The 17,470-nt window shown below is 32.4% G+C and overlaps 1 long non-coding RNA gene across 1 annotated transcript; it reads left to right on the top strand.

The window, feature by feature from the left end:
- The first annotated feature begins 5,884 nt into the window (after positions 1 to 5,884).
- Positions 5,885 to 10,916, top strand: LOC128554471 (uncharacterized). The gene is made up of 3 exons (XR_008369619.1): positions 5,885 to 6,356; positions 7,825 to 7,933; positions 8,849 to 10,916. It is a non-coding gene; the product is annotated as an uncharacterized LOC128554471 (long non-coding RNA).
- The last annotated feature ends 6,554 nt before the right edge of the window (positions 10,917 to 17,470 follow it).

Below are 17,470 nucleotides of genomic sequence, written 5' to 3'. Positions count from 1 at the left end.
GAAATAATATCGTTGCGTCAGAAAATCACGAGGCGCAGCGTATAACCGATTCGTATTTTTGATTATGTTAAAACATGGTTCTGCTGTATATTATTTCGATTAGATGATAAATGGAAGCAGTATATCATGGCGTTTGTTTTGCCAAAATATAGAAGGAAGGTCTGCGTCACGTCAACTCGTAACTGTAGTTTGACAGTGCTAAAATACGAGAAATATACACATCCCGCGGAATAACTTTGTAGTGTGAAGACGTCTAATAAGTTCATTTGCGCGCCTAATTTTAGTTTGTGTAATACCATTTTGTCATATCATTCTGGTTCTAAGCCTTCTTTGAAAAGGTGGATCAAATATACGTAGCTGAAATCTTTCTCGCCGCCTGTATGTCACAAAATAATATATCAGCGTGAATTCAGATTTACTTTTTTATAGAATTATCAATGGTTTTTCACACGTCATTTCTTAAGTAAATGACGAGAAGTAAATGATAAAACGTTAAACGCTAAACGTCATATTATTTGTGTTTGCAAATAAATGAAATAATTTTAATGAATGTAAAAACAACCCAGTATGAACTACTTATCAGACATAGTTAGAGAGATAAAGAAGCTAAGGGTTTAATTAATCTCTCGGCATCCATGTTTTGTACAATTTGCGGTATTCTTTTTCGAAGCAAAGTGATTGTTAAGTGTGCATATTTATAAGTGCCAGAGCGGGCGAGAGAATCTAGCCATGAGACCTCAAGTTGATAAAATTGTGTAATGGGGTATTGGGGGAGTTGGGGGAATAGGGGCATGGAGCACCCAACTTAGTCACCACACTGGGAATACCCATTATAGTTAGTCCTGGACTAACTTTCTGTTTGCTTCTTAAAACGAAATGATTGTATATTAGTGTTTCTCGGTGTTTAGAATGTAAGTCATCGTGGTAAAAAGAATCTGCGTTGCTAAACATCGTTAAATTTATGTGTAAAGTTAAAAATCCGTTTTAAAGAAAACATTTGAATCTCTTTGACTTGTTATACCTTTATTTTTAGTTTTTGTTTCATGTAAATTATCAATATGGTCGTTTCAACCAGGAATATTTATATCTAAAAATTAAACGACCGCACCCAGTATTCTACTTCTTTTTGACATACGTTAACTTCTGTGGGCCATTTAAATAAGTTGCCCTTAATTCTAATTTCAAATTTAGTGTAAATCAGGGTTCGAGTTTTGTACACAGAGCCTTCAAGGTAGTTTATTTGAAACCTTCTTTACGAGGTGAATTGCAACCCAATTGTTTCATGTATGCATACATGTATACTTTTATTTGTATATCATGACATACCATTTACAGAACTAAGACTAGAACATGAATTTAACGTAAATAAATATGCTGACTCAAGCTCCTAAGAATATAAAATATTGAGCCTGTAACAGTTTCTAAGTAATTAAATTATCGATCTCGATCGGAAACCTCTAGTACTACCCAATTACCCACATCTAACCCCATCCCACTCCCTAAATTTCATAGATATTGAATGAGTTGCGAAAACGGATGGCACCTAATCAGACGACACCCCTATCTGACCTTTTCTACTTGTTTCAGAATGAACTATATTCCTTTTTGATTATTTGAAAAATAAAAACAATACAATTTTCTATGAAAAGTGTTTATTGGTATAAAAATGTTCCTCTTCTCTTTAAGTACTTGTTTTCTGAAAATACACTCCTATTTGAAAATTGTTTACTTGTTTTTGAAAAAAAAAACAATTTATCTTCCTCTTTTTATCTAAAAATACATTCCTCTTTGATAACGTTTTATTTGCTCTAAAATATACCCCTCTGTATTTCCTTTTTTTTTTCAAAAACAGAACACATCTATCTGAAAATATTTTATTTGTTATAGAAAAAATATCTTCTCTCTTAAAACGTTTCGATTTTTAAGGGATAAATTGTACTAAACCTTTCTCAATATTTTCATTTAGACATCACTCAAACAACTATGTGTAATATTATCGCAGTTATAAAATATTTGGAACAGAACAGAATTTATCTTTAATTTTCTAGACATGAGCTGATCAGCTGATCAATTCATATTAATATCAAGGTCAAAACTTATTACGGTGTTTCGTTTGTTTATTGTATCCTAAACCGCGATATACGATGGTACGATGACACGATGATGAAGCAACGACGGCACGATGGTGAAAACGCAATGACACGATGATGAAATCGCGATGATGCTATGCTACATGGTGAAATGTCAATGTAATAACGCGTTTTCACCATCGTACCATCACGTTTTCACCATCGTATCATCGTACATGTAATATCGCGTTTTCACGATCGTACCATCACGTTTTCACCATCGCATCATCGTGTATGTACCATTGCGTTTTAATCATCGCATCATCGTAATTTCACCATCTTGCCATCGTGTTTTGATCATCGAACCATCACATTATCACCATCGTACCATCGAGTTTTCACCATCGTACCATCGCGTTTTTACCATCGTGTCATTGCGTTTTCACCATCCTACCATCGCCTTCTGAAGGTCATGTGCAGTGGTGCAGTATATGTGTCAGTAATACAGCCTTTATAAATCTTATTTTCATATTGCACTATGTATGCACCTTCTACCTCCTGAGGTTAAATAATATCATTTGACTATTTCATCCAGCTTTTTATTTACTTTTATGCATACAAGAAATACAAAGGACGAGGCCCTGAAGTTTTAATGAGCTGAGCATTGAACATTTTGTAAAACATTTTGCAAAACAGCAGAATCTAAATGGTAAATAATGGTAAATTTGCAAAATACATTGAGATAAATCCATCTATTGCTGACAAAAATTCAAGTGTAAAGAACTACGCGTTTCTAACCGGAAGGCGATGGTATGATGGTGAAAACGCGATGGTACGATGGTGAAACCGCGATAGTACGATGGTGATAACGCGATGGCACAATTGTGAAAGTTCGATAGTATTATAGTGATAACGCGATGGCACGATGGTGAAACGCGATGGTACGATGATGAAAACGCGATACTACATCAGCATTTCGGCATCGTACCATCGCAACATCAGGATTTCATCATCGTGCTATAGCGTTTTCACTATCGTATCAGCGTTGTTTCATCATCGTGCCACCGCGCCATCGTCATACCACTATAAGATAAAAGATAACGTATTGTGTACAAGAATAGAAGTATGTTTGCTGTTCAACAATTTATCATAATCCTCTTAGATTATTTCTGATAGGTTCAATTTGGAGCTAATAAGGGGGAATAGCACTTTGTATTTTTAAGCAACCTGCGTATGATTTTGTTATCATTATTACTGTAGAAGTTACCCCGGCATGAGTGTAAACTGTTTTCTTGGTTTTAAGTGAAGCATTCTAGCTGCGACGTCGCAAACATTGCCATGTACGTCTGTCTTTGGCGCCACGTTAAAAAGAAATAATCAAAGGCCTGAATGGCCTGAGTCGGCTATAGATTGATGTACTGACAGTATAGTCTACCAGTTTCAGTTTGTTTTTAGTTTTTTTTCTTAAATTTCTTAACACAGCTCGATATTTACCCAAAATATTATATCCGGATACGATTACACTTTTCTCCAGTTTGAACAATATATTTTACAAATTGTGATGATACGAAGACATTTAGCAGCAATTGGCAGTATCTGACATTGAAGTTTACGGTTAAATTACCTCTTATTTAAATCTTTTCATAAAAAAAGTTGTTTCGTTTCGCCAAACATAGACGATCTACTTTCGATTTCAAAAACTACAAGAAAATACAATTTAATGTTTCGCCGATTTGTTTATTTCTCGAAAAATAAGAATTAAAATCATTTTTAATATCTGTAGTAACTAAACAAACCAGTAAGAGCTTCTTCTTCCGATAATTTATCCGTTTACTGACTGCAAAATTCATGTGTGTGTGTAGAAACCCACGCAAAGTTTATAGAAATCATACGGTGCGTGTATACGTTCAATGTGGGAGAATTAAGGCTGATCGGGATCGGCTATGTTACCTAACGCATCCAGACGATTCAGATTTTGTTTTTAAAAAAGCATTGTGTGCATTTCTGTAATTTTATATACGTTTAGAAATTATTAGACATGCGTATTTGCATTATTTCTATACGTAATTTACGCTAATACGCATCTTATCTGGAGCCCTGTGGAACTATTTTTTGTCTTTCGCTGGATGTTACGCAAGCTTTGTAAGCCTGCGCAATTCATAAAATGCACATTTATGCTTAATGAGTTACATTCGAGTATTGCACAATTACAAGTCATAAATATGACAGATTACATCGTATATTGGTCATAGCAAAGGGAATTCACGCAACTTAACTTCATTCTTGCAGTGAACTGTTTGAAGTTTGAGAAATCTAATGGAACTACATCGCTTCACTGTGTTATTTGGTCCATTTAGACTTAGAGAATCGCTGGATAGCAAGGACTCGTCAAAACGATTACATCGTTTAGCCGACTCAAAAATCGGTTTCTTTTCTCTCATTTGTACAATTTTAACTTACAGCAATATGATATGAATTATATAAAGGTCTACGGCGGTAGACAGTATTTGTCACTTTTATTTTCAAAATGATGGACAAATAAAAGAAAAATGACATTCTCAAAAGGAACAAAATTGTGTAACAAGGGCCAATGAATATTTGAGGTTAAACTCATTAGCCCTTTAACTGAAAGGAGTACTTAGCAATTCGCATTTGGCATTTATTGGTTAACACTTCGCAAATTAACGATTAGCATATATCATTTGATAATTTCAATGTGACAGTCAATATTTAATAAAAAACATTTAACAAAAAGCATTTTGAGCTTTCTGTTTGTCATTAGCATTCAATTTGGACATTTAGCATAGCGCACCGGCCTTCCATACAAATCATATAAAATTCTTGACGAACTTCTATTATTTCATAACAGTAAAAATTTCAACAAAAAGAAAAAAAAATCTAATGCATGCATTAAATTTCAGCGTATCTATACAATACTAACAGCTTACAAAAAGTAGTGTCATCGAAACAAATAATCTTTTCCAACTATTTATTTAACTAACATGTTTTTCATACTCTATACGTTAAATATTTCAAGCCGATAGTTAACGAGTCATCCCTTAACGTCATTGTGCATATGTATTGAACCTAAATGGCATGTAAATGCTGCATTAATCTATCAAATGATTATAAACTTATGTATCAAACCTTTAAATATATATTTTCATGAGATTATGAAATATTTTCATTCCGCCCCCCCCCCCCCACCCTAAAAAAAAACAAAAAAAAAACATCAGTCATAATTGTAATTGAATCTAAATAATATTTTCTAATTAAAACAGACACTTTTGGTCCATTATTGAATGCACTTGCTAATTACTGGAAATCCACGAGCAGACGCTTCTAGATTTCTAGACTGGCTCATAGACATAGATATAATTATTTTTCAGTTATATTTTATTCTATTTTTCAAATACGGCGAATAGAACAGGTCTTTATCTTATTTTCAATATGATAATCTTACAATCTGAGAAAATCTTTAGAACAGACTGGCTTTTGAAATAACATTGAAATAAAACTGAAATTATAAAAAAAAAACACTATTATCAGTCTTGTGACTTATCTACTTGATTTTCTACACATACAAGTATGAAACAGCATTTATAAAATATGCTTTCATTATAAGCAGCAGAAAAAAGAATGGGGTCGTCTAGTCTGTATTCAGACCCGATGTTTTCTTCACAGGAGATAATTATACAAATGTTGCATAATTATGCACGCACGCCTTAGATAATACAAGAGTTAAGAGTACAAGTAAAAGCGAAAAAGTAGAAATTTAACAAGAAAAAGAATTTTAAAAAAAAACAACGTTAACATTAAACGTGCAAGAAGTTTATAGTATGGTTGCTAAAAACGTGCTACATTTTTGACTCCGTCTTAGTTGCAATTGAAATACCTTGAACGTTCACTTAGCAGGTACATCATAGAATTATATGCAGTGTAATGATATGAAGTAAACTGAAAGCGTACTAAATTTCTGTGTGTGTTGACTGCATTTCCTGTAATTTACCGGCTCCCTGGTCCGCTATCTAGACGTAGCTCTAGGAACACTAACACTCGTTGTTTAACTATTTCCATGAATGTGTAAGAAATATATAATATTAAGAACAGGTGTCAGTGTGGTGAGAACGTTTTTGTCGGATAACATATTCGTGATATTCTTTATTTTATTGAGAAGTTACTAAACAATGATGTTGTGATCGACGGGAAAACAATTATTTACGATGTCTAAAATTGAATGGGATTGATTAAAAGATCAAAATACCAATACTGGAAAAGCTGATGACTGTAAGTGAATATTTATATATCATTTCATGTCTTTTACGATATATTTGTATTTATTTGAATATCATGTGAGAATACCGTAATTGTGGATTATCTGACGGTGACCTTAATTAGTTCAGCGTTGGTCTACAGATCTCGGGGTCGTGAGTTCGATCCTCTGACGGGGCGTATGTTCTCCGTGACTATTTGATAATCGACAATGTGTCTGAAATCATTAGTTATTTCACTGTCTCGTATCCCTAGATTTTCTTCAAACTGCGTTTTGAAAAAAAATTAATTTCTAGTTATACATATTAAATGTAGAAAAGTTCAACCGCGTCATTGATGATATTTTTATTTTCAATGGTAGACCTTTAGACTTTTATTTGAACAGAACTTTGTACTCATAATTTGTTCATTTAATAATATCTGAAACCCTTAACATTAGATTTCTTATTTTTACTTTCGAATAATGTAGAATTTTTATAATGGTAAATGGTGCATGTGTTGCAGTTATCATTGTCAAATTATTTGATATTGAAATGATTCTTTTTTTATTGCTATCAATATTGAATATCTTATTCGAAATAGGCCAATTCATTATAATAATTGCACAGAACCGTCACAAATTAAAATGTTGAACGTTTGGTTCACTGCTCGCACTGAAATATCGGGCCTCGACATTTGTATTCTTTTTTTACTGCGTATAAATAACTGTTACTGATTTCGCTTTTACGAAGTAATAAAAACATTTTACCAATCGTAAAAAAAAATATCGAAAATAGATATGAATATTATTCCGTGAAAAGAAATTTAAATTTTCGTGCCTTGGAAAAGAATCTTTTTTTCAAGTTAACAAAATACTTCTCGTTTAAACCAGATAATATTTTGTTTTTACTCCTTTAAACAAAACTGCCAACTTCCCCACTTGAATCAGAGGTGGAGGACGAATGATTTCAGACACGATGTCCTTTTATTAAATTGTCACAGAAAACATACGCCTCGCCGAGGGCCCGAACTCACGACCACGAATTCCATAGAACTGCGCCCTCCCTATCGAGCTAAGTGGGCGGGTCATGATATTTCGTTTTTATGATAATGATACTTAATAATTTCAAAATATTATTTCGGATTTAAGACGTTATATCAAAAAGTATTTAAGATCGTAAATAACATTGCTGGAGGTCTTGCGAAAAAGTCATTGTAAATTAATAAAGAACAACAATTTAAAATCTATTAAATTGCATTCTACATTCTACAAAATCTTAAATAAAAGATGCTCTGATTTTGTTGTTGTTGTTTGGGGTGTTTTGTCGCTACTTTTACAGTATTATTTTAAGCAAAATATACTTTGTTGATGAGTAGTATGTAATGATTAATTGTAGTACGTATTGAAGGATATAGTGCATTCTAAATGTTATTTACAATGTTTCGAATAGTTATTTATTAGATCAAATATTTTGTAAAGTAATGATTGTAAAACTCATTGTAGGTGACAAAAGGCGCTAATCGAAGAAAAAAATAGCAGAGACGAACTATTACACACGAATAAGATATACATGATCAAGAGAAGAACGAATATACAGAGAATAACATCCCAGGTGCGTATACAACTGTATTTTGCATCGACAGTCGTGTTGATTTTCGAAGGGGTTAGAAAAAAACTATTCTAAATTTCATCTTTAGAAAAAAAGCAGAACAAACTAGCCTTTGACAGATAAAATTGAATTTGATCAAAAATGCATAAGATACTTTTGTACGAATTTTCAACAAATGGCATTTATTTTGCCTATTACTGAATTTGGAATTTTTTATTGGATTTGCATACCTTATGCCATGATATTCTGTTTATTCAAAATAAGTTATACATCATTTAGGAGATGATCATATGAATACCAGAATCAATTATTTACTTTCGGAAACTTAGCAAATTACTTATTTACTTTACATCTTAGTCTCGTTTGGCTACCGACTAGATAAACTTATTTTGTTATATATTCTGACTTCTCTGATTATCTAGTATTTCGAGTAGACAATGTACATAATTATACAAAATTTGAATAGCCTCTGGAGTTATGTCATGTGAATAAAACACAGGGCCTGAACACAATTTAAACTTAGTCCAGACAATTCATAAAAACTTTATACCTTTATGTGAAAAACCATGGTAGACAAAATCATCTCAAGGTGAATAGTTTGAAAATGGTCGTGTTACATGTATATTACGATGTGAAAATATTCTTTTTAGCTAATGATATACCAGTTCAGTTTGTCTATATTTTCTTTTATAGATTTAAAGTTGTCTATTTATCTGTCCCAGGCATTGTTTTCTTCTGTACATGTACTAATTTATTATCATCTAGTTACTGACATTTTTAATTCATGAACTAAATGTGGAGAACTGGATAGGATAGAACACTGCAGAAAGTTCATTTAATTAGCTGCATTTTTCTTAAAGATAAAAGCAAAACTGTTTGTGTTTTGTTTTCAAGCAAAAACTTTATCTTTATTTGCAGGTCAAATATTGAACAAGGATCAGAAGAATGAATAGATTTAGACATTTGTGAAAGGAACAATGGAAACTTTGGAAGTTTACTCTTTCTGAAACGTATAACTACAACAAAGATGTGATCATTGTATTAGAAACTGAATTTTCCAGTCTTCTAGTGGTTTAAATAGCTTAACAAGACAGATATCTTCATGTTTTTATACACTTATCTTTTTCATGTTTTTTTAATATTATATCTGATCGAAGTAGCATTGAAAAAACGGGAATATATAAAAATTTAAGAGAAAGTTACTACATTTTGTACTTGGAATAGAATCATTCTTAGCCTATAAATCTGGAGTCCAGGTGTTTTTTTATTATTTCTTATTATACATTTCTCTGTAAACTTATTGAATTTCTTCTAAATTGCATACTTTAACTATTTATAATAAATACGTTATTACTATTTTGAGTAAGCATGCAGCTGAAGCTGCTTTGTCTGTTTGGGCAACATCAAAGCGTATATCTCAACAAACACTAAAATTAACAGATAAAAGTGAAAAATGTAAATTGAATCATTCGCTTTTATCTTATTTTAATAGATAAAGAAAATTATAAGGATTATAAGGAGATTCAAACCAGGAACTAAAGAACTAGGAAATTCTACACGGTCGGGTCGGCATAACGCTTTACCACACGGCCGATCAGTCGGTAAATAATATGTAAATATTTTCATTAACTTGAACCACACAGGTTCACCTTGCTCAAATGACAGGTCATCCCTATCAAAATTTCTAGTTTTATGCATGTGCAGGCTTTTCATTTATTTTGCAAATAAGTTATAATTTATATGCAACGATAAAGATGTTTACGAAGAGTAAACATAATACAAATGTACATACACAAGAGACTGGAAAAAATTATCAGCCACGGATAGGGTAGTATTGATACAAGAACACCTTTATATTTTAACGTATCGTTGACATTACTGTTGTTATCAGATATCTTAAAACAATTAATGTGCGTCATTTCAAATCTTATGATTCACAGGTTTTGATTTATTCATGCTAATGTTAAGGATCTGCCACAACATACATGCTTGTATTTGTTAAAGGGAGCAAACTCAATTAAAAGGGTTCAATTGTAATATCTTTTTATAATTTTGAGTTACGAAGAAACCAATTAAAGGGAGCAGACTCTTTGAAAGATAAATGTCTTATTCTGTATGTATTTTGTGCTGTAATGCAACTTCTGTTGTTGCAGACTTACTGTGTTAGTACTTATTTTAATTAGAAATAATGTACCGGTAAGACTATATAAGCACAAATATTGTCAACATATTATTTACATTTTATAAGGTAAAACATTGTTAATATTATTAACCTGCAAAGATTAAATTAAAATCTGTGAAATGATCATGAATTTTTCGTCTTATGACTTCCCTGTCAAAACGTAAATCAAGATTATATGGAAATATTATTGGTGCAATAGCTAAAACTAACATCGCATTCGTTTCTGCAGTCGATATGTGTGCTTGTTTTAGTAGAATGATTGCTATTTTGGAGATATTGTATTTTTTTTCACGTCGTCTTTAATACAGATCTGAGATTAGTTTAAACTCGTTTTTTCTCTCCAGTTAAGTAGGTATCATTTTGATTAGTAATCATTGTTGGATTGTTGGAGAAAAGACTCAGAGCAAAGGGGAAATGTTACAATAAACTAATTTTCAACTTCATTTGAAAGAAAATATAGAACGTGGTGTTAATTTGCAACCTTTCAACTTTAAAACCTGTGCAAAGACATTTATTTCTCTGTGTAATACCGGTAGCTGATTTCACCAGACTTTTTGTTGCGTTATTTTTGTTGGGATCCTGCTGTAATTCAGCGGGATTTCAACCAAAAACGCTCTGGCCCCGATTTCACGAAAAATCTTAAGTAATTCCTTAGCTAAGACTGTTATTTTAAAAGCATTTTATTGCTTAAGCTATTGTTATTTAATGCTGATTTTTTCTATACCAACATGACCAATGTATTTATAGCTAAATTAAACTATGGTTAGTAGTATTTGTCTACAGTACTTATTTCAGTCACGCAAATATGATATTTCTACTTAAGCACGATAAGAACTTAAGTATTTGCTTAAGTATATTTCTTATTTTTATACTTCATTTCTGTAATATTCAGAATTGTTGTGCTTTGATCTATGAAATAGTCATGTACGGGTCTGATATACATGAGGAAGAATTGACCTCATGACCGATATTGCAGAAAATCGATATCAGGGGAGACAACAGCTATATGGTATTGGTAACAGGTGACCGGTATTGCGATTTCGATATCTATTGCCTCCGGGTATTGTCACCTGGATGTTTATTTCAATTTCACGTGTAATAAAAGAGAAGGTTTTTAGGCTGGCGATTTATTCGCCAGACTATTATAACCATAAATCGAGATTCCACAAAGTTCAACAAAAGTTCAAAGGTGCTGAGACTGACAACACAAAATACAATTTCATGCGCAGTTCAAATACTTCGCCACGTTTATCAGTTTTTCCATAGAGTTGTATTAAGATTGTTAAACTTACCTGTTTCAATGTATCTATTTGCTTTAACATGTTATAATAATGTTTTCTCTTTCTAACGGTAGATACTTGAAAAATAATATTAGAAAATATAACATAATGATGGTAAATTAATTCGCCCTTATCGAATGAAATGTCTGTATGAATGGAACCTTTTCGTAACTCAACACTGTTGACCGTTTCGTTATAGATTATGGCACCGGTCTGTAACAAACGCTGGTTCCGAGAAACAATTGTCGATATGAGTAATACTGCGTATTATTCGACGACCTGACATAACATGGAAAATAAGAAATATGAAATATCAATTAAAATGAACTTATAGTGATATGAGTTATGTCAGGTCTTATATTTAGGGCTAAAGTTATAAGAATCTATTCTTTCAGATCATTCGCTATAGGTACTACGGGACGTAATCGCTGCGTGGAATTGCCACAGTAACGTGAAAAGAAACAAATGACCACTTTCTACGAGTTGTATACCTAAAGAGCGTACATGCTATAGATACTTTTTTTGCTATTTCTTTACTAAATTCATTTTAGAAACATTCTGGGGAATGCTGAACGATATTGTAAAAAAGTGCTTTGTCACCAGGGTGGGGCGTAGATGTAAGCGATTTTTGTTTTCACGAGTGAACCTATGTTTACGGGCGTAATCCAGGGTTCACGAGTGTAAACCATTAGTGGGGAGGACTGTTTATAATGTTGGCATAACTTTAAGTCCAACCCATATGCTGTTCTTTTCATTTCAATATATGATTATTTATTATGTATGTTATGTATATATGTAGAAATGAAAATTATATGCAATAAAATATGATTAAACTAAGTGTAAACCATAGTTTACGAACGTGAACATATGTTAACGATCGAGAACTTAAGTTTACGACCGTAAACATAGGTTCACGCTCGTGAACATAGGGTTACGACCAAACATCACAGTTTTGTTCGAGAAACCAATTTTACTGAACGAGATGATCCATAGTGTACGAACGTGAACCTAGGTTCACGTTCGTACAGTATGGATCATCTCGTAAACCCAAGTTCATGGTCGTAAACATATGTTCACACCGGTAAAAAATGGTTCGTGGCAATCCAATAATCCAATAATTACATTCTTGGTCGAAAAACTAGGATTATCGAATACTAACATATATTTTCAAGCGAAAACATAGGACAACGGGCGTAAACCATAGTTTACGCTCTTGAACCCATGTTTACGTTCGATAAACTAGGTTTCTCGATTGAACTTTAACTTGAGTTTACAAACGTGGACCTACGTTTACTAGGCTAGCTCCTAGACTATGATATATCTTTTTACATTTTATGATTGAATGTAGTGAACTGAGCCAGTCTATATCCTATGTCCAATATCATTCCTCTGGGAAAATCTCTTAAATAGACTGGCTTTTGTCTCTACGAATTTGAATTCGTCAAAAAAAGGCAAAATGTAGAAATATATTTATTATCAGTCCAGTGGCTAGTCTATACGTTTACAAGTGTGACCTATGGTTTACGACGTTATCCTTTGTTTCCGCTCGAAAGAATAGGTTTACATGCTTTTAAGTTTGAAAAACCTAGTTTATCCATCGTTAATCCTAGTTTTTCGACTGTGAACCTGGGTTCATGTAATTATTGGACGATTTCCATACATGTCACGTCTGTAAACTATGGTTCAAGATCATAGACCTGGGCTCAAGTTCGTATACAAGGGTTTAAGATTCGTAAACGCAGGTTCACACCCGAAATTCATGATTGATTTTTGAATCCTAATATATCGACCGTAAACCATGGTTTACATTTGATAAACCACGTTTCTCCAATAAACTATGAATTTCGTTCATTATTCTATGTGGTTTGATTGGATAACGTTCTCGGAACCCGACGTTTTTGTAAGATATTAATTTTTATGGTTTCAGATTCCAAAGTGAGCATTATGTGCCGTTTGTCTCACTAATGAAGCAAACACAATGTATTTTTTCACCATTTTTAGTCTGTAATATCCTTACACTACCTTCACAAGTTAATCAAGATGGTTCATCACATCAATACCCTATGCTCGCTTTAGTTTGATATGGAAAACCCATAATATCTAAGATTTTGCAAACATCTTTCCCGCACAGATTTCATCCAGTGTTTTGTGGTAGCCAGCCTTTCTGTACTTTCAGTACTTTGATTCATAAGACTGATTGCATTGTCTCTTGTAGCTCTGTATAGAGCGGCTGTGTACTTTTTATTTGTTAAATAATTGACTATGTTCTATGTATTCTTATATAAGAAGAATGTATATTTTAACATGATTTCGAAAAACAATGTAACAAATCGGGTAAACATTGCTATCTGTAAACCATTAAGATTCAAGTTAAAGGCAAATATCGATGAAGTCTTACTTTTTTTTTTATTTTCAACCAAATCTGAAATGTAAATGACCCTTAATCTCTAGGAAAAAGGAGGTTCGTACCCCTAGACACTTCCTTTTATATTTATATAGCACTAGCTTTGATATTTTTACGGCGTCTCCCATCTATAAAAATCGCTGTCGTTGAAAAATAAAACCTGATATATAATTATATTTAAGAAATATGATCTGATTTTACAATTGTTTTAAATAACGTTGTCTTTAAGTATAATATGTGTAAAAGACCTAAGTACCCCCCCCCCCCCCCCCACCACCACCACACACACACACACAAAATCGAACTATGTTTTATACGATTTTATAACTTTTACGGCCATAACACATTCTTGTCAAGTCACAAAATACAAATAAACTTGACGAATATTATTTTAGAATTGACATTTTTAAATTGTTTGATTGATATGTATTATACCTGCTGCCACTACCACATCCATTCTTATGTCACAAAAATACATACGTAAGTTTTTTTGTTTTTGTTTTTTTTTAAACAGCTGTTTACAATCCATAATTACACTGGTGTAGGTTTTGAACTTTTTTATTCTAAAATGGTTGAACATCATACGTATATCAATTCAATAATTCTTAACATATTGGAAAATAGGAAGTTTAATGAATCGAAAATTATGGTATGTTTGTAAAATTAAAAAAAAAGATAGTGGCATTTAGGGTTGTACAGGTATTTTGCCGTATTCAAGCAGACATTACTCATTTTAATGTAACTACACATATTCCGCCACTATAATTATGAAAACTGTTTGCAAAATAAAAAATATGCGAAAGATTAAAGTCGCATGATAGTTATACCTTGTAATTACAAAAAGAAAATACCCGTAATTCAAAACGCAATTATAGCCTTATCAGTGTTATAAACGTCTGTGTTGTTTTAACGTTCCTTATTTAGAGGTAATCGCCAAGTTTTATTACAGGTCCAATAAAAAGGATTTATGCGTGATGCATACAACATTTTATTACTTCTATAAACTAAATCATTCAATAGGATTACATTATAGAAATTGGTTTCATGTAAAATTATCTTGAATTGAAGATGTACAATAAATTATGAAAGTAAGTTAATCACGACGACATTTATGATAACTGAAAAGATTATGAAACCAGGTAAATTTTTCACAAAAAACAAAAATGTATCATTAAGTTAGTGAAGTAAAATTCAATTCTGTTTTAAATGCAGATATTATTTACATTGCTAAAACATTCTTGTACACAAAAGTACTCCGGACATATTTTCCACCTTTAATTTGATCATGGCGAACCTTGCATTTATTTACTAAAATTTATTAAGTAAAATGTATTCAAAAAATCTATATTTTACCTTTTGGTACTGTAACTGAGTAGAAAAATAGCGACAGTTTGCATTTGTGATCCAGAAAAGCTATCTCTTTTAATGTTTAATGGACATAATTGGCATAATTGACACTGATATTTAAATGTATATGAAATAAGGTGAGAACAACAACATAAGAAAAAGTGTGCAATCTTTCTTTTTAGAACCGAAATATTAATTGCAATATTTAATTGCATTTCTTATATTGTTAATTTGTGATATTAACACAAAATGAATTACTCGCGAAGTAAATTACATTAAATGATTAAATCATTACTTTAACCTTTTGATCACAATACCGCATGTTCACGCGGCATAATAATATCGTCTGCTTATGACGCTACAACAACAACTTCGCGCTGAAGTTAATTTTTCTTCCAAATTAGTGGAAATAAACCGTCTGAGAACGAATCAAATTTTTATTTCACAAAAATGAAATAAATATCATTCAAAAGATTAATTCAATGAGAGTAGGAAAGTTTTTGCACCTAAGCCTTCATACCAATGGTTTTATACAAAAAAATGCTTTGAAGAAACGCATGTATGAGATTTTTGCACATTTTATATGGAAAAAAGAAGGGAAAAAATGACGAAATGATGGCATTAAACTTCATGAGAAGAACGAATCAAAAATTAAGATAAAATTTAATTTAAAAAAAAACTTGTGATGAATCAAATGTTGAACTTTGGTAATATTTTTGCACCTAAGGTTTCTTATTTTTAGTTATTTTGTTATTAAGTAAAATGTGTACATGCCCTTCTTATTTCTATATAGAAAATCTGACCGCTATCGATTAGTGGCCGGAGGAATATTCTTCGGTATGGATGAAAAAGTCAACACCGAAGGTGCTTAAAGGGCAAAAACAAGCATCTAAAATAACAAACTTAGCTAAGCAATTACTTAAGTTTTTTCGTGAAATCGGAGCCAGGGATGCAGGTTATTTTCCACAGTCTATATAAACTGGGATCCCACTGAGATCAAATGGGATCCCAGCGGAATTTCAGTGGAATCTTACCGGGATATCAGTGGGAAAAATTTTCGGGATCCCGGTATATCCCGCTAAGATCCCGGTATATCCCACCGGAATTCCCATATTAATTCCCGGTGGAATCCCACTTGAAATCCGGGATTCCCAATGAGAAATCAAGTGGGGTCCCGCCAGGAAAACCAATGTTTCCCACTGAGAATCCCACCGGAAGGCACTGGGAATCCCGAAAATTTTTCCCGCTGAAATTCCCACTGAAATCTTATCGAAATCCCGTCGGGATTTCCACTTAAATTTTCTATAGGGAACTGGCTCATCGTCGCAGTTTTCATTACAAGTCAAATCTGAATGTGCATTACAAGATACAAGATACAAGAAGCTTTATTTTAAGTCGGGTAATATAAACAAAGAAACATTAGCTAGTCAGCTATTTTCCGACAAAAACAAAGTCATGCAATAACAAAACGAGAAAAACATAAATACCTGTAAAAGAAATATTTAGCACATAAAAACAATTAAGTTAAAGAGCACATTTAAAGAGAGATCATGCAGATAAAACACATATCACAAAAAATATTTAGTTAAAGAGCACATTTAAAGAGAGATCATACAGGTAAAACACATATCATAAAAACTATGTTAGGAGAAGCTATATGAAAAAATCACAAAAGGATACATATTAAGACTAGGTTTCAGCAAAGACAGTGTACAAAGGCATATAATGGCGGCACAAAAGTTATATAAAACAACACAAAAATAACTGATAGTTTAAGGCAACTAAGGCAAAGTAAGTAAACATTACATAGTATGGCTAAAAACTAAAACACAAATACAAAATGAAGCAAAATTGAAAGACAACTAAAAGCAAGCTGGGTAATACAACAGAATCACAAGCAAGCATTCAGAAATGATACAAAAAAACAAGCAAATTAAAGACAAACTACATACATAGGGAGCTTTTACAGAAAGGTCCAGTCCAGGTGCGGATCAAATAAAGCAAAAATTAAAAGACAACTAAAACAAGCTGGGTATTACAAAAGAATAAACACAAGCAGGCATTTAGAAATGATACAAAAAACAAGCAAACTAAACAAACTACATACATAGGGAGCATTTACAGGATGGTCCAGCCCAGGTGCGGATCAGTCTCCTGAACTCTTTGAAGTTATCCACCTGTCTGATTTCATTCGGGAGGCTGTTCCACACCTGCACTGCCTCATACCTGAACGACTTCTTACCATAGGTAGTGGATTTTACAGTTGGTACTAGTAAAGTATTTACATACCTGAAAGAATAAGAATCATTTTTAAAGCTAACAAGATC

Source organism: Mercenaria mercenaria, unplaced genomic scaffold, assembly GCF_021730395.1.
Source record: "Mercenaria mercenaria strain notata unplaced genomic scaffold, MADL_Memer_1 contig_5060, whole genome shotgun sequence".
Lineage (NCBI taxonomy): Eukaryota > Metazoa > Mollusca > Bivalvia > Venerida > Veneridae > Mercenaria > Mercenaria mercenaria.
This window is presented reverse-complemented; position numbering and strand designations above follow the sequence as displayed.